The sequence below is a fragment of the Micromesistius poutassou genome, assembly GCF_964030765.1.
Source record: "Micromesistius poutassou genome assembly, chromosome: 4".
In the NCBI taxonomy this organism is placed as follows: Eukaryota; Metazoa; Chordata; class Actinopteri; order Gadiformes; family Gadidae; genus Micromesistius; species Micromesistius poutassou.
Window position 1 is genome coordinate 9,532,843 of NC_140274.1, and position 7,500 is coordinate 9,540,342.

Genomic DNA, 7,500 nt, shown 5'->3' on the forward strand with positions numbered 1-7,500 from the left:
AGGGTATCCATCAAACTGGAAATCTCCAGGGTCTCCCTTTGGATTGGCACGTCCTAAAAGCAGAGAATTCGGGGTGATGTACTCTACACAGTCTTCTCTGCTTTGAGTTCTTGCATCGATGGGTCTCTCATTTGCAAGGTTAGCTGCCATGAAGAGGAAAGTTTGGAGTTCTCCCCATGTGAAAACACCATCTCCACCAAGGTTGCTCAACGCCCGCTTCACTACTTTGACAGCTGCCTCTGCTGCACCATTCCTATGGGGAGAGTCTGCAGGGTGGATCTTCCACGACCATGGAGAAGGGTTCCTGCCACTCCCTCGTGGTTTGCTTTGTGGGATTCTTGTGCGAGCAATGTAGACACCCATGCTTCAAATGGTAAAACTGGCACTGCCGTCTTATCTTCATTGAATGTCTGAATTCTGCCTCCACAAACTAGCAGTCCAGAGTTCACATCTTTGTATACTGCCAGTCTGCTCAGAGTTGTGTCTGAAAAAACTGTACCTTCTTGAGCTGCGAGGAAGAGGTCTTTGAGTGCATCTTCATGTTCTTTGACAGTCAGCACAGCTTGCTTGGGTGATGTTACCTCCCACTTTGACTGTTTAGGGGCCCGGCACTTCCTCTTCAGCCACTGCTTGGCAGCTAGACAAACCCAGGCAATGACTCTCACCAGTTTGGACAGGCTACTGAATCTTCTTACTTCCACAAGATCTTTAACCCAGCCAGTGGGCTTCCTTCTTAGAAGAAGAGTTGGGTTTGCCACAGGTTTTTCCTCTCGAGTTTCACTCCTTGGACTTTCCTGAGTGGCTTCTAGGTCTTCTTTCTGCTGACTCCTTCTTGCTTGAGCTCTTGTTAATGCACCTGAGAATGCCTTCCTCTGGAGCTTGTTTACACTCTCCCTGGCATGAGCTGCAACCTCTTCAGCTGATCTTATAGGCCACTCCTCCACTGGCCACTTCAGGAACTCTGGTCCATTTTGCCATGTGGAATTCTCCTTCAAATCTTCAGGAGCGCCCCCTCTTGTTATGATGTCAGCTATGTTCAGATCTCCACGGATCCACCACCAGTCTTGCACTAGTCCAGCCTTCTGGATTTCGCCCACTCTATTTGCAAAGAAGGTTTTGTACCCATAACTGACTCTTTGAATGGCTCCCAAGACTGTTTGACTGTCAAGTAGATGGAACCATCTCTCGATCTTCATTCGGCCATGCTTTTCCACATACTTCCTGATCCTGGCTGCGAAGACAGCACCACAGATCTCAGCTTTTACAGCTTCTCCCTTCTGATCCAGGGGTGTCAGCTTGGCTTTTGATTCAACTAATCGAACTTCCGTGCCTTGACTTGTCTTCCACCTTAAGTACATCACAGCTCCAAAGGATTTGTCACTTCCATCAGAGAATGTGATGCCCCAAGGTTTCCCTTTCCAGCCAGCTGGTGTGAGGCTCCTGTGGAATTTCACCTGTCCAAGCTGCACATATTCTTCAAAAAGCTGTATGGCTTCTTCTCTGAGGTTTTCTGAGAGAGGTTGGTCCCAGGTTTCTTGGGTTAGTTTCCCACCCCCTCCCTCTTGGAAAGCTTTTCTAACAAGAATGGCTCCCTTCTGTTTGGCAGGTGTCACTAAGCCAATTGGGTCGTACAGTCCAGCTACTTGGCTTAAGAGAGCCCTCCTAGTCAGTGGATTAGGTGTCTCAGTTCTCACCTCCTCCTTGAGAAGATCTTTTCCAACTCTCATCTTCTTCTTCCTTTTGGTAAAGTTAACTGAGGTTAACATGTAGAGCTTGTCTTCATCCACTTGGTAGCCGATGCCCAAGGCTTTGTTGTCTTCATCCCTCATTTGATTTGGAAGAATTAAGGTTTTACCTTGCTTCTTTGTTAGAACCTCCGTCTCCATTCCTTGCCTCCCACTTTGCCCTGACCGGACCCATGGCTTGAGGAAGAAACCTCCAACCTTTAAGATCTCTTCAACATTTGCTGTGATTTCGTCAAGTCTATTTAGGTCATTTTGGGAGGTTAAGAGGTCATCCACATAACTGTCCTCTTCAATTACTCTGCGCTCATCCTCCAAGTGAATAAAGTTGGGCAGGCGTGCTGTCTCCCTCATAGCCAACTGCGCAATGCAACCAGCAGGTCTGTCCCCAATGTTGACTCTGGTAATCGCATATTCCCTTATCTCTTCATCTGGTCTGTCCCTCCAGAGGAACCTGTGAAGATGCATCTCACGCTCCTCCAGCCATACAGAGTTGTACATCTTTTTGATGTCTCCTAGAGATGCATGCATCCCTTCCCTGAACCTCAGCAGGACAGCTCTGATAGGGTTGAGAACGTCTGGTCCCTTCAGAAGAAGATCATTCATACTCACTCCTTTGTACTTCTGGCTACTATTCCAAACAATACGAACTGGTGTCGTCACTGAATGAGGGTTTGGCGCCACCAGGTGGCTTACGTACCACACTGGTCCGTTCCACTTGTCCATGATCTTGTCGGTGAGTTCTATGGCTGCGCCTCGTTCGACCATTTCATGGATCTGGGTAGCATATGCGACTTTCCAGTCTGGCTCTCTGCTTAGTTGCTTTTCCATCCTTAAGAAACAAGCTTGGACTGCACCTTTGTTGTTTGGGAGAGAGGCTGGATCTACTGTCCAAGGATACTTTGCATCCCAATGAGGTGCTGGTGTGTGAGCATCCCCCTTCTTGTAGGTGAGGCCTCCTTTAATGATCTCAAGCTCCCTCTCCTCTGCCAGGGTCATTTCTTTTCCTCCTGGTGGACAGTTTCCACATCGGCATCCTCCACATTTCGGCTCACATGCAGCTCCGATGCTGTCCCAGTGCCACCACTCAAGGAACTTGCGGTTACTGGCAGCTGTACATTTGGTCTGAGCCACATCCTCCTGCTGTAGCTGGGCTGTGTCAGTTCTTGGTTGTCTTGTGATTTCTTGATATTTGACAGCTGCTGTCCTCATGGAGCGAGCAAAGTGTGTTTTGGACTCATATGCTGCAACCTCCACTTCTTCAAACAAGTCGGGATGTGCTCCACCCACTGTCTTCCCCAATGGACCCTCCCACAAGACGAGGTCTCCAATGATTTTTACCCTCTGGGGAGCGAGTCTTCCCTCTCGGTGGCTAATGAGAAGTTCAACCTCTTCTGGCCTTTCCAATTCTTTAAGATTGACTTCTGGGAAGAATTCTTTCAACTTCTCAGGTTCAATTACTTGATGCACTCTGGCGATTTCATCCAAGCCGTAGCAGACCATTTCATGAGCTCTCTCTGTTCCTTTCGGAGTCTTGACTCTGACTTTGAGGAGATACCTTCTTGTGTTCACCTCCATGGCCATTCCACCAACCCCATGCACAACTAAAGTCATCTTCTCACTTCTTAACCTCAGTCTTTCAGCAGCCTTATGGGTAATGTAGTTTGTATCTGAAGCAAGGTCAATTAAAGTCCCAATCTTCTGCCCTGCGTTTGCAGTGACTTGCATCAACATCATGATGACCGGAAGTTCAGAGAGCCCATTTCTCTGCAGTAGCTCAGACTGACCTGAAGCATCGAGTGTCACTGCGGTTTTGTTGGTGTTGGTGAAAGCCTTTCTGCATCGATCTGCCATTTCTGGGGAAAGTTCAGACAAGATATCCTCTTGTTCCTCCGTTAGTTTTCTTTTACCCTTGCTGTCTTTTCCACTCTTTCTCTCTTCCCCTCTTTTGACTTCTCCTTTTGGGCAGAGGAAAAAATGGTGGTCTGGGGCACCACCTTCCCTTTTACAGTCTTTATTTCTGCATAGGAAAGTGTCTCTGCAGTATCCATCCTCATCATGGCATCCGAGACATTTTCTGCATGCTCCCAACTTTCTCAATACAGCTTTCTTTTCAGGTAGCTTAAGCCTTTTGAACTTTCTACAGAAGAAGATTTTGTTGTTGTGCCCACTATCACCACAGACACCACACACCTCATCAAGCTCCTCTTTCTTTGTGGTTTTTGTTGAGGCAATCTTTCTGTCATACTTCTTGTCTGAACAATCTGATTTATCCACAGTTCTGAGCTGTTCGAGTCTCTCTAGTATTTCTTCTTGACTTTTCAGGAACTTCAAGAGCATGTCAAAGTGGTTGTCTGATGTGACATTGTTTCTGGGTTCAACCATGAACATCAACCAGTCTCTTTTAATAAAGTCAGGCAACTTGCTTTCAATGGATTTAATTACCAGTGGGTTATTTATGGCTCCAGAGTTTCCTAACTCTGTGAGATCTGCCAGGGCCTTCTCCACTGACTGTATGAGGTCAATGACCTTTCTTGGCTGGTTCCCCTTCACATGTGGCATCTTCTCCAGCTCTTCAAGGATTTCTACAGTGATGGTTGACTTGTTGCCATATCTGTTCTCCAGGACTCTGAACATGTCATTGGCAGTGGTGTAGGTTGAAAGTCTGAGGTCATTTGAGATTTTGTCATCCACACTCTCCAAGAGTTGAATTTTCTTAACTTCAGTTGATCCGGATGGCTCTCCCTGCCTTTGCAGGCTTTCCCAGTCTTTCCTCCATCTGTGATATTCTCTCTTGCTTCCTTTGAAGATAGGTAGAGTGATTGGCTTGATTCTCACCATTGGTGTGGATGTTGCCTGTTGGGGTAGTACTTTCACTCCTGTGCCTTGCTCATTGATCGTCCGTGCAGTGGCAAATTCAGCTTTCCTTAATTCAAGCCTGTAGTAGGATGCACTTACATCCTTGACTCTTCCATCTAATTCATCCTTTAATTCCACAGGGATCCATCTCTCCCATGTTGACATTGTTGAGATGGCCTCTTTTCTTCTCTTGTCCAAGAGAACGAGGTGCACTTCATAGCCCTCTAAATTGGCACTTTCCACAGGTACATCAGCCGCTTTATCATTGGCTTTTTCTGCTTCCAGGATTGCCACAAGAAGTTCACTTCTTCCATACCTCGACCACAGGTTTGTTTGAACAATGTCTCTTATTTCTGCCAACTTTGTTTCGCCTTCTTTTACAGATCTATCAATGTCGGCCTCTTGCTGTTCATCAAGACCTGCTTCCTTATCCTCAGTCTTAATGTCAGCCTCCAGTCCAATCCTGTAGTCATCATTGGCATCGAGCATCTTTCTGAAACAGTCTGAAAGCTTAGTGAATTCCTCCTTTAACTCCACTTGAAGCATGCTGCTTGCTCCTCTTGAAATAAAGTTGGCTTGTCTGGTGAAGCTGCTTTTTGCAGTGGTCCTCTCCTTTTTGAGCTGCTGGACCGACTTCCCCAGGACATCTTCCGCCATCTTGACTTCCTCTGCGTCAACAGCTTATTTCTGGATCTGAAGCCGTTTATCCTCAGGGCCAGGCCGCTCCGCGTAGTTTACAACTGTCAAGTCCTCCTCTTCTTCAACTCCAAAGGACACAGGGACAACTCAATTTGACTCAAATCACTTTTTATTCTTTTGGTTTTCTTAGTTGATTTGGTCCATTCAGTGTATTTTGCCAAATCATTAGGTTGTAAACCTTTAAAAACAGAACAAAAGTTGCCATTTAATTAAACATTTTTAAATTGAATTTAACACAAAATCATACATATTAAGCAGCATTAACACCATGAAAGTAAATAAACATTTGCACCGACCATTGGCGTCTCTGGACTGAAGCTATGAGTGAAACTTGGAGTGTGTCTTCTCTCTTCAGTTTGTTCTCCTGAATGACTTGAGCACCCTTTTCTACACAGGTGCTCCCACTCAGTGACAATGAGTTGATTAGGTCACAAGCAGCCAGCTTGCGGCTGCTGGTGCACTCTGGGTAGTGTAGTTTGAGACCCAGCTGGGATTCAGCTCAACAGTGTGTGTGTGTGTGTGTGTGTGTGTGTGTGTGTGTGTGTGTGTGTGTGTGTGTGTGTGTGCTTGCGTGCATGCATGTGTGCATGTATGAAAAACAGGCCTGGGGGCTTAGCGGATTCCCTCCAGGTAGCAGGGTTATGGTCTTTAAGAGACGACCACGTGTCCCCCTAATGAGTGTGGCCCTGTCCATGTCGAGTAGTAAAAGAGACAGGCCCAGAGAGGCTCCAGAGAACAGCTCCCTTTAAACTCCATGGTTAGAAGTTATGGCCCTTAGTCGCTCTACTTAACCTCTGCTTAAGTGCGCCCTAGATCACAGGCTCCTGGGACTGAACATTAGTGCTCCCCTGTTAGCTCATTTGATGTATTTCCGTATTTGGCAGCAAAGGGAAAAGCTATACATACCAAACTGTAATAATAATTGAAAATGTTTAATCATCTGTATTATTAAACAGACAGTACATGAAGTCTTCCCCTCTGTTATGTAGACACGATGGGAACCCACAGCACAGTTTGGGTATTTTCCTGCTTGTCTTGGCGAGTCATTTTCACATAAACACTTTTGATTGGACATATGAATGTGTGTTGTTGAATGAATCAATTTTAACGCACAAGTCAGAGCAGCCTTTGGAGCACAACGCTAGCTTCATCTTAGCATAACTCAATGAGTCATGTCAAGATGTGTGGAACTCTTGGGATGCAGAAACCAGCAGCAGCTATGAGGTCCTGAAGGAAAAGTGTGTGTTCATTCATAGACTTCTGAAGTAGACTTCAGTAGAGCGAATGGGTTCCAAACGCATGATAATAAACCATAACAACAGCAGTAATGGGGCAGAAAGCATTCCATCCATCAAGAACATGGACGTGGAGCCTTGGGTGTGTAGGTTCTGACGTAAAAGTATAGCCGATTGGCCCACGCGACAGACAGCTTATTTCATTATTCAGTAAGTATAGTACTGCTTACTGTACCCCATTCAAATTTCAGATGACAAAGGACTGAATAGTGAGATAACTGTGAAAACCACTGCGATTAAATCCCTGAACTAAACAGTGAAACACATCCATTTTTTACACCACACATTCATATTCATGGCCATTACAATCCTCAGTTTGACAGCCGTGCTAACAGTGATCTGATACAGTTAGCAAGAGCCCAACAATCCATACACTGTGGCTGCTTAAGTTATCGGTGATTAGGAGGACGGTAATTTCCCCCTCTCAGCTCTCAAGTGGTTGACCACTTTATAGCTAGTCTGCTGGGTACCCTCTGGGCAAGGGAGCAATATAAATAAGAGTAGCAGAGTTTGAACAACAAACCCTCCACAAGACTTTATATCAACCTACATCCACAGTAACCCGAGAAGAATTGGGCTCAGGGGAGACTTTAATAGAAAGGAAACACATTTTATCCTATGAACTTATCAAAGCAGGCACTCTAGCAGTGGGCTTTCATTATTTCACCTGAACGCTGCAGTCTCTCTCTCCCTATCGCTCCCTATTCTCCCTCAAGCATAGAAACCCACAGATGCACACGCACGCATGCACGCACACGCAGATGTACACACACACACACACACACGCACATGCTTCAAGGAATAACCAGCAGTAAGTACAGACCCTCATAAATCGAGGGCAGCAACAAGGGTTGCAAAAAAGGGTCACTTCCTGTATGTACATCAAGAGAGTTTCTGTGTGTGTA

The 7,500-nt window shown here is 45.9% G+C and overlaps 1 protein-coding gene across 1 annotated transcript in view; it reads right to left on the reverse strand.

The window, feature by feature from the left end:
* The window catches only part of veph1 (ventricular zone expressed PH domain-containing 1), a 72,909-nt gene that overhangs the window by 56,175 nt on the left and 9,234 nt on the right, over nucleotides 1-7,500 (reverse strand).